This window comes from Myotis lucifugus, unplaced genomic scaffold (genome assembly GCF_000147115.1).
Source record: "Myotis lucifugus unplaced genomic scaffold, Myoluc2.0 scaffold_31, whole genome shotgun sequence".
Lineage (NCBI taxonomy): Eukaryota > Metazoa > Chordata > Mammalia > Chiroptera > Vespertilionidae > Myotis > Myotis lucifugus.
In genome coordinates, this window is record NW_005871079.1 from 2,456,144 (window position 1) to 2,466,784 (window position 10,641).

The 10,641-nt window shown below is 40.6% G+C and overlaps 1 protein-coding gene across 1 annotated transcript in view; it reads left to right on the forward strand.

Moving 5' to 3' along the window:
* The window catches only part of TMC1 (transmembrane channel like 1), a 235,628-nt gene that overhangs the window by 106,939 nt on the left and 118,048 nt on the right, over positions 1-10,641 (forward strand). The gene's annotated exons all lie outside the window — the stretch shown is intronic.

A 10,641-nucleotide genomic window follows, 5' to 3' on the forward strand; every position in this document is an offset into this window, starting at 1 on the left:
TAGCTGCAGTCGGACATCCTTAGCGCTGCTGAGGAGGCGGGAGGAGGCTCTACCACACGCTGTACTGACAGCCGTCAGCCTGGATTGTGGCTGAGCAGAGCTCCCCTGTGGGAGCGCACTGACCACCAGGGGGCAGCTCCTGCATTGAGCGTCTGCCCCCTGGTGGTCAGTGTGTGTCATAGTGACCAGTCATTCCCAGTCGTTCTGCTATTAGGGTCAATTTGGATATTACCCTTTTATTATATAGGATAGAGGCCTGGTGCATGGGTGGAGGCCGGCTGGTTTGCCCTGAAGGGTGTCCCGGATCAGGGTGGGGGGGTCTCACTGGGGTGCCTAGCCAGCCTGGGTGAGGGGCTAATGGCCGTTTTCAGGCTGGCCACGCCCCCCCGGCGACCCAAGCTCTCAGCCTCTCCTTTTTTTCCCTGGGATTTATTTATCTTCTATAATTGAAACTTTGTAGCCTTGAATGGAGCCCAGGTCCCACGGGAAGCCTGGGTTGTCTCTGGCAACCCAGGCTTCCAGCCCCTCCTTGAGCAGAGGCCATGGCAGGTTGGAAGCAGGTATCTGGGATTTATTTATCTTCTATAATTGAAACTTTGTAGCCTTGAGCAGAGCTGAGGGCCGGCCAGGGCAGGCAGGAAGCTTGGCTTCCTCCATCACCCTGGGCAACCCAAGCCTCCTGCTCGCTCCAGCTCCGTGGCCGCCGCCATCTTAGTTGGGTCAATTTGCATACTCGCTCCTGATTGGCTTGTGAGCGTGGCTTGAGCATAGTGGTGGGATGGTTAATTTGCATGTTTCTCTTTTATTATATAGGATAATCATGTTTTACTTTATCTTGTTATGGATGTACAAATATTAGAATAAAAGCTAAACATGATTATGTTAATATTATTAGGAACCAAGTTTTTCAGAGTAAACAAAAACAGATAAAATATAAAATTAAAGAAGTTAGTAATAACCTTATTATCATAAGTTGGGATTTGAAACATCACTATAAACTTATAATTCATTTCCTCTTAAAAATTAATTATTTCTAGTTCGGTTCCCTAAAAAAACTGAGCAACAATTACCAACCCAGTAGCATTAGCAACAAATTCCCCTCGTGCCCAGATGGTGCTCTCGAAATACCATTTTCACTAAAAGGAAGAAGGGCTCCTTGGAGAATTGGTTAATTTCAGATATTGGACAGAACTCATACAAAAGTGCCCGTGTAACTGATCATACTGGAAAGAAGAAAGCTATAAAAGACTCTCTGGGTTGTATCGAAAGAACTCAGGGGCTACCCACCATCCAGAGATGCTATAATTTGAACATTATTAGGAATAACAATTCTTAATTCACAATGATGTGAATATGCTTAATAATTCTATCATAGATGTTCATTGTTAAACATAATGAAACATTAGAAGCAACTTAAATATTTAAAACTAACAATATGTACTCATAAATAGGAATGTCATTTAAACCTTGTAGAAAAATAGTTTATGATTTAGGAAGATGTTTACAATATATTATTAAGTAAAAAAAATACAAAATAGCATGCCTGCAGTAAATTTCCATTTGTTAAAAATAATATATGTATTAAAATATACATAGAAAGAAAACTATATGAATACACAATGAAATGTGAGTAATTATGTTTATGTGGCAGGATGGATTACAGGCAGTTTTATTTTATCTTCTCTTTATTTTCCAATTTTGTATAGCTAGCATGCATAGTTTTATATATACATTTTAAAAATATATTTTATTGATTTTTTTTTACAGAGAGGAAGGGAGAGGGATAGTTAGAAACATTGATGAGAAAGAAACATCGATCAGCTGCCTCCTGCACACCCCTACTGGGGTTGTGCCCGCAACCAAGGTACATGCCCTTGACCAGAATCAAACCTGGGGCCCTTCAGTCTGCAGGCCGACGCTCTAGCCACTGAGCCAAACCGGTTAGGTCTATAGTTTTATATTTTTTAATAGAAAAGATGCTGTTTACCAAATATTCATTTAACCCCAAAGTGCAAGTACTTTTTGAAGTAGAAGCATTTGAATGGATAGATACTAGTATATTATTTTTCAGACTATAGAAAATTCCTGCGTTCAGAGATTTGATACTCTGGCTAGGAAACTACTGATCTGGTTCGACTGTTTTCATTTTAAAGATGAACAAAGAAGACCTGCCCCCTCAAAGTGAGTTGACTAGGCCAAAGCTATCTTTACCAAGCAAAGAAAAGAAAAAAGTCAAAAACAGAAAATGTGGTTATAGTTTTAAAATTACATTTGCATTATTTTAAAGTTAACCTGGATCCTCCATCTGTGTGCAGAAGGCCTTGTGCTTCTCTTCCAAACCTAGAGAAAAATGGCCGTTTGGTACAGGTGATTTTATCACGGACTGCTCTTTATGAAGCTTAAATCTGGTCAGTATAGATTTATAGTGATTATGTTGCACCTCAAGAGATTTTTAAAAAAACTTATTTCAGAGAGAGGAAGGGAGAGGGAGAGATAGACACATCAATGATGAAAGAGAATCATTGATTGGCTGCCTCCTGCATGCCCCCTACTGGGGATGGTGCCTGCAACCATATACCCTAACTGGGAATCAAACCGTGACCTATGGTTTATGGGTAGACACTCAACCACTGAGCCACACTGGCTGGGCAGGAGGTATTTTTTTTTATGCATTGTTGTAACTAGCAGGCAATTCAGCATTTTAGAGAAATTTGGCCTAGGATCCTTCTCCAAGGTGCCCTACGTAATTCCCAAGGAGACGGACACCATCAATCCTGGATCCTGATGCAGCCAAGGAAAGTGCTTTGGCACAAGAGGGAGTGTGTGAGTGTTCACATCAGGCTTATTAAGCTCATTTTTCCCTGTCCCGAAAGAGTAAAAGCACAAACGTGTTTTCTCGGGGGCCCACCGGTATATCCCCCCCCCAGATTTTTGGGGGTATAAGGGGGGGGACCCCCCCCCAGGGGAAAACGAAAAAAAGACGCCTCCACAGGGGAAAATTATCTCTGGAGGGCTTGTTTTTTCAAAATTTATTGTATTACAAATTTTTTTTTTAAAAAGGATTTGCAAAAAAACTCTAGATAGGTCCCCGCACAGTGTGGCTCAGTGGTTGAGCGTGGCCCCAAGAACCGAGGAGGTCACTGGTTCAATTCCAGATAGGTCAGGGCACATCCCAGGATGCGGCGGGATCCCCCATGGGGGGGGGGGCATGCAGGAGGCAGCTGATAGATGATCTCATGGATGTTTCTATCTCTCTCTTCCATCTCTCTAAAAATCAATAAAAACATTTAAAAAAAAGAAAACTAGATAAAGTAAAATGTGGTTAAAAACAGAGAGACTAGGAGACCTGTCACATCTGTGGATTCTGGGGTGGGATGATGGGCTCTGTAGCCAGACTGAGCAAAGCGAAGGGGTTCAGCACTAGTTTTCCCCTTCCTACCCTAACTCTGAATCCGGTGAGCATGACAGAGAGCTTTATTCTGTTCTAATTCTGGCTGGTTTCCTACCTTATCAGAGTTGAGTTCTGCTCTGATTTTCTTTGGATGTTGGCTGAACTGGGGTGCAAGGAAAAGCAAAAATAAATATCTCACAGAAAGCAAACTAGTGGTTGCCAGGGGTTGGGGGGGGGTATAGGGAATGACTGCCTAATGGGTAGAGTCTTTTGGGGGGGTGATAAAAATGCTCTGAAACTAGAGTGTGGTGATGGTTGCAAACATTGTGAATGTACTAAATGCCACTGAATTCCATGTTCTAAAGTGGTTAAAAGGGTGGGTTTTGTGTTTGTGAATTTACCATAGTAAAAAAATAAAGGCCTCCAATGTAGTCCCTGGGGGATGAATGATATGAGGAAGAATGGGAGGTGCTGGCATCCTGGAAGCCAAAGGGAGACAGTGAGAATGAGGGGCTGTGGAGACTGAGCTAGAATCAGGGTCCTTCTGGTTCAGATCTGAGTCCTGATTTTCTTTGGTTAATCCATATTTAGTTCTTTCTTAGCATTAATTCAGCTTCTAGTTCATTTTACCCAAGATTTATACAGAAGTCATAAGCTAACTATCTTAGAGTCTAATGTAGTTTGTACATTTCCCCCCTAGCCATGTGGTTTATTTTAGCATTTCTGTTTATTGAGTATTTTACTTTATGTTATTATGTATAAATGTCTTCAGATGGGGTATGCTTGTTCCAATGTTGTATGTTCCCCATGGATCCCTGTTATTTTGAACTGTTCCTGCTTCATTCATTTATCATACATGTCTAGCCCATGAAAGCATTTGTGTTGGCAGCCCCTGATTTTTAAGGAACTTATCCATGCAAAGCACAATGCTAGATATAGTTTATTCTAAATGTGCTCTTGCTCACACAATCTTCTTAGGATGAAGACATAATGTAAATATCTTATTACAGCATGGGTAAGGTAAGTACCCAACTGGTAGTACAAATTAAGTGGATAGAGAATAAAGATGAATGCAAACATTATGTAATATCTCTGCTCTTTGCCTTGAGATTTTATTGCAGTGAAAGCAGTTAAAGAAGGCAAATGCGATGACTTAAGAATCTGGGAAGAAATACCATCTAATCTGTAACTAATAGTCATCAGAGCATAACACTTTATTGTAACACATTTTTTCTTGGGCATGAGGGGTGTATTGCATCCTTAATGAAAACAATTTTGGCAAAATGAAATGTTTATGAAAACATATATACTTGGATTCTTAGCAATTTAACAGCAATGCTCTCAGGAAATAAAGCTGCTATTTATGATTCCTCTGTGTGCTTTTCAGAGGTATACAGATATACACAACACCCCTGTAAGTTAGAGTATCAGAGGCCACCCTTGACTTTACCGGGGGGGGGGGGGGGGGCGCTTGAATATTTTCTAAGTCCTTAATTCCAAAATGTGCGCATGACTTTTGGCTTTCCCGAATCGCATTTCCTTCGAGAATCAAATATTAAACAAAATCAGATATTACTTGTGGATATTCTCATGTCTCATTAAAATGAGACTCTTAGAGCTTTAATTTTATCTCTGTTTTGATAATCATTGTAATAAACAAACAGACCAAAATCACCTTAGAGAAAGATTCCATAGGAAATGAGTAGAGAACAGGAGCTGGGCAGTCAGCTAAGATCACTCACTGTCTAAGGATTTATTTGGTACATCCACCTCCTAGAACTGCCAGCGTCTGCTTATTCTTATATCTGTGTTCTGCAGGAGCAAACAAGAATTTGCACAACTTTCTAGAGACCTTTTATTATTATACTAGTGTATCCAAAATTTTTAAAATGTTTAAATCTTTGCACAGGATATTTACTATTGAGTAAAAGCTAGCGTATATTTGAGGATCAGATCTTTTCTTCCATATGAAGTGGACAACCAAGTGTGTTGCTCATTGCTTTGCCACTAGGAAGATTTCCTTTTACTTTTCTTCTTTGAGGCCACCCTAAGTAGGGATGTAATGCAATAGTGGTCTATTTCTGGCTGGTGCTAATAAATTACACCAACACAGTAATGAACCAAGACTGAATTATTTCTTCACCGTTGGTGGTTTGCAGGGAGCATTTGTGGCAGCTGCCTATGGACCACAGGGAGCAGGCACATGCGGTGTTGCTGCTCAAATCTATTACTCACCTGCAGTGTGTTCTGGTAATAGTGCCTGTGTGTGGCTCAAGTGCATCTACCCTATAAGACCAACATGGTGAGGCATGAGAAGACTGCACAGTGGTGATGATGACCTGGAGAGGAGGGAAGAAGTTAAGTTCTGGGGACAGGTGGGTCTGAGAAGATGTTGGTGAGAGGCATGTAAACAGAATAGGTCATGAGTTTGATTTTGGAAATGAGGACTATTGAGTACCTGTGTGGCATCTGAATGCAGATGTTCTGGTGTTTTTAAAACATGTTGCAAGTTCTTTGCATTCCTTCTGGGGAGTCTTCATCTCTTCCCCTTGAATCTGAATGGGGCTTTGTGACAATCTTGACAAACAGAATGTGGCAGATATGGTGCTATGCACAAGGCTAGTTTAGAAAATGCCATACTGGTTTCTTTGGAGACACTTGTTCTTGTATCTGTCAGTACCCTTCAGCAAAAACCCATCAGGAACACGTTTGTAGTTAAACAACTTGGATTTATTACTTGTAGCAAGGGAGAACATACATCCTAGAGAACCATGGGGTATTTCAGTAAGAAGGTGTTAGAAAGAACCTATTTTAGGATTTGGGCTTTGGTTGGTTGATTTAAGCAAAGGTTTAAGAAAGCAGGGATTTGGTTTAATTGAATGCTGTCAGAAAGTGGGAGTAATTCCATGGTTGGATTGTTTGTGGGTGCCATAGTGACCTTGGTTTTGTCTATGCTTAGGCCAAATTATGAAGTGGCCTTGTTTTATTTCATCTCATCATGGTATCAGAGTAACCTTGTCTGAGGTTGGTATTTCATGAGATTGTTTATGTCCAATAGGAGAATAACATGGCCTAGGTGTGAATATTAGGTCAATTCTGGACATGGTAACTTCAGTTCTGAACGTGAGTTCTTTTTTAGAGCTTTCAGCTGTCATGTAAGAAGTCTGGCTACCTGGAGGCCACCATATAGAGTGACCCCATACATACATATAGAGAAAGAGTTCAAGTCTCCAGCTATTCACCTGGGTGATAGATATTTGAATGAAGAAGACTTTGAGATGATCTCACTTTCAGCCATTGTCTCACTACAACTGCTCGAGAGCTGTGTATGCATTAAGAATCTGCCTAGCTCCAGATTCATACATAAAATAAATAATTCTCATTGTTTGAGTCACTATTTTGGGGGTGGTTTGTTGTGTAATAATACGTAACTGATACAGGTATCTGGTAGGCAGTTGGCTCTATAGGTCTGGAGCTCAGGAGAGAGCTCTGAGTTGGAGGTATAGATTAGGAAGTTCTTTAGCAAGGAGAAAGTCATTGAAGTCATTTTAATGAATGAAATCACCAGAGAGATAATGTACATTGAGAAAGGAAAAAAAGAACCTGTAGTGGCACCTTTAGTAATAACACTAAGGGGATCAAGAAGAAAGAATCATTTGCAAGGAGACTGAAGGGGAGGGGTGGTTGGGCAAGGTGATGAGAAGACAATTAAGAAAGATGATGTCAGGAAGTCAAGAATGAGAGCATGCAGAAAGAAGGATTGTTTTCCAGTCAAATGCTGTGGAGGAGACCAAGTAAGACAAATGCTGAAAAATGTCCCTTGGATTTAGCAACAATGAGTTTACATTGTTGGCAAAAGCAGTTTCAGGGAAATTGTGGGCTAGTCAATGATGGGGGCAGAAGCCACATTGCAGAGTTAACGAGGGATGAGAAGATGAGAAGGAGGGTACCAATGCCTGTGTTGTTTTACTATATCGTGTTGGGTATCTCCATACCATTTGTCTATATATAATTATTTTTCTATAATTCAATAACCCATAATCATCACATCATGTCTTGAACCCTATAATTCCACAATAATATAAGTAGATAGTATCCTGATGTAGATTTACCATTATACTTTAACCTGCAGTTTCCAGTTATAAATATATTACTGTGTGTGTATTATTGTAGTTACTTTAAATCTCTTATTGTTTCTCTTGCAATTAAAATACTTTACTATTTAAAATAGTACCCAGTGCTCAGTGTTCACTGGTGCCTTGTAATTACTTCAGAAAAACAATCTCAGTTTAAACATTATAAACTCTTGAGTCATGTCTGCAGGGGGAATATCTTACTTTTGCCAGAGAAGTCTGGGGAAAATTATCCTAGGCACAGCCTGCTAATACATTGGCCTGCTTGTCAAGGCTCCCATTCCAGTTCACCCTCCTGGGAGGCTGGTATGGGACTCTGCTTGTACAAGTGGGGGTCAAGGCCTCCTTGGCGCAATGAATGAGTTGCCAGGGGTTTGTGGAGAGGAATTCTTCTTAGTTCTACCTGTAAGTAGATCTTGCTGTAATGGCCTTTAAAGGCTTCTCTAAGCCTCTTTCCCACCTCTTTTCAAGGGAAAATTTTTAAAAAATACATTTTTATTGAATATTAGACAGAGAGGAAGAGAGAAGAAGAGATAAACATCAGTGTGAGAAAGAAACATGGATCGGCTGCCTCTTGCATTCCCCCTACTGGGGATCGAGCCCACAACTTGGGCATGTGCCCTGACCAGGTATCGAACTGGCAACCTTTTGGTGCATGGTGCACAGGATGACACCCAACCAACTGAGCCACACCGGCCAGGGCTTCAGGGGGGAATCTTACCCCACCTCCTTCATTATTTGCTTCTTCATAGATGCATGGAGGCAAACACTAAGATGAGCATGGGAGTAAGGCCTTCCTATGAAGTATTTACATTTCAAAGGACTTGAACTTTATATTTCAAATGTCACTTCCAAATGAGGGTTTATACACCGACAAAATACAACTAACTGATTTGCAAGGTAATGTGCAGCATATACTTTAAACTCCTGTTGCATTCCTCAGCTACACTGGCTGCAGCATCTTTTTACAAATCCTATGGAGTCCTTGTAAAGAAATATCACCACAGAATGTATTGTACTTAGAAACATTCTTTTGTTAGATGTAAAAGTTTAAAATGTACTCTTATTTTTGAAAATCTTTTTTGAGGCATTTCTTCATGTTTTTAGATGCCAGAAACGTCTAAAATGGAAAATTCTTGGGCATTTCTCAGTATCTGCGAAGTCCTGCCTGGGGAACAATTTTGACTCTCGGTGGAGGGAACTGTGGGGTGTGGGGGATGATCCAGTGAGTGTTCAGAGGGGCTTGGGAAAGGAAGAAACAAAATACTTCCGTATTGAGCACGTTTTTGTGCTCAGCACTGTACTTCGGGCTTCACCTTCTACATTGAATTAAGTAGAATTCATGGAGTTAGGCCCGAGAACACAAAAGTCCTGGGGAAGATGGTCTAAGTGTCACCAGAAGGGACTTAAAAACAGTTTAAGGTGGGGCTTGGGGTAAGAGTAGAGGGAAAAAGATCTTGCCAGATTTATTCTGCACAAATACTTGTGTCATCCTCATTTGGGTAGTCTTTGTGACTTCTTGTCTGGGTTCATCTGGTTGGCAGATGGATGCAACTGCCTTTTGGCCTCAAGGAAGGCATAGGGAAGGCACATGGGAGTGTTGGCCCTGTGATGATAAGGCGGAGAAGCCGAGCCTCAGAGGGCTGCAGTTGTGTGAGCGGTCACGTCATAGGTGTGTTCGGGTGTGCTCGCGTCCATGCTGAAGGTATCACCAATTCAAATAGGATTTTCAACTGGGAAGATGTCACAGGCTTTTTAGTGTGGCCCAAGTGGATATATTTTTAGAGATGAAAAGTAGAGCATTTTCCAAAAGTGCTTTTTATCTGCCATCAGGAATAGGAGGACTTTTATTTATAGTAATTTCAGGTCCTTAAATACCTCCAGCCATAGTACAGTGGGGCAAACAACCAAAAAATTAAGCAGTAGATGATTAGTTGTATGTTATTTTATAGAGAACCTATTTCTCTTGCCTTTGGAAAATATAGGCCTTCTTTTCTTTTCTTTTTTTTAACTATGATTAAAATAGATTCTTTTCTAAGATTTACTTAAAATGAACATCTCACCTAGGCAGCAAGAATATGGACAGTACAATTGATCTTGTCTCTTGGCCTTGATGATTCAAAGGAAAATACACACACAGGAAACAAATAATTTGAATTTGTTAATATGTATTATAATGTAAATATACATGGAATAGACATGGACACAGAATGGAATATTCAGGAATAACTAGAAAAATATCTACTATTTATTGAGCTACTACTATATACCAGATTCTTTACTTATGTTCACTACATCATTTAAATTAAAATCATCCTATAAGGTATGTTTTATGATCACCATTTGTCCCAATGGTGTTTCAAAGATATTAGGTAATTATTCCAAGGACACTGAGCTGGTTAGTAACAGAGCTAGAAATTTGAACCAGGTTTGTCTGACTCTGAAGCTTATATTTTTTCCAAACAATCTGCTTTTCAAAGTCATGACAACTACTGGGAATAGCATGGAGTTGTACTATACTGTCCATATTCAAAGAACTATTTGCTGAGCTTTCTTCCAGGCACAATGATAAATGATGTGGAATCTAGAGATCAAAGTTGAGGTGTTCCTGCCCTCATGGAACCCATAGGCTAGTGGGGAAGTCTAAAAAGAATATTAATGAATATGAACATATTGGGCATTGACATCCATCAAGGTCAAACTCTGCAAAACTCTTATCAGTGAATTCTGCCTTTAAGTTAGAGTGATCAAACCAGTGCTGAGGCAAAATGCCAGCTGGAACCTCAGCAAATAGTGGTAACTCTCAAAACAATATAACTTGCTTGGGGGCCCAAGGAAATAGGAGAAACTATCCAAGAACTTCACCAAATAGGCATTCTATACCCTTCCCATGATGCTTTCAATAGCCTGGCACGGCTGGTAGAAAAGCCATGTGGCTCATGGTAGATGACCATAGACCAGTGGTCGGCAAACTGCAGCTCGCGAGCCGCATGCGGCTCTTTGGCCCCTTGAGTGTGGCTCTTCCACAAAATACCGACTTCTGCACATGGGCCACGAAGTTTCAATCGCACTGTACGTGTGCGCCCGCATGTGGTATTTTGTGGAAGAGCCACACTC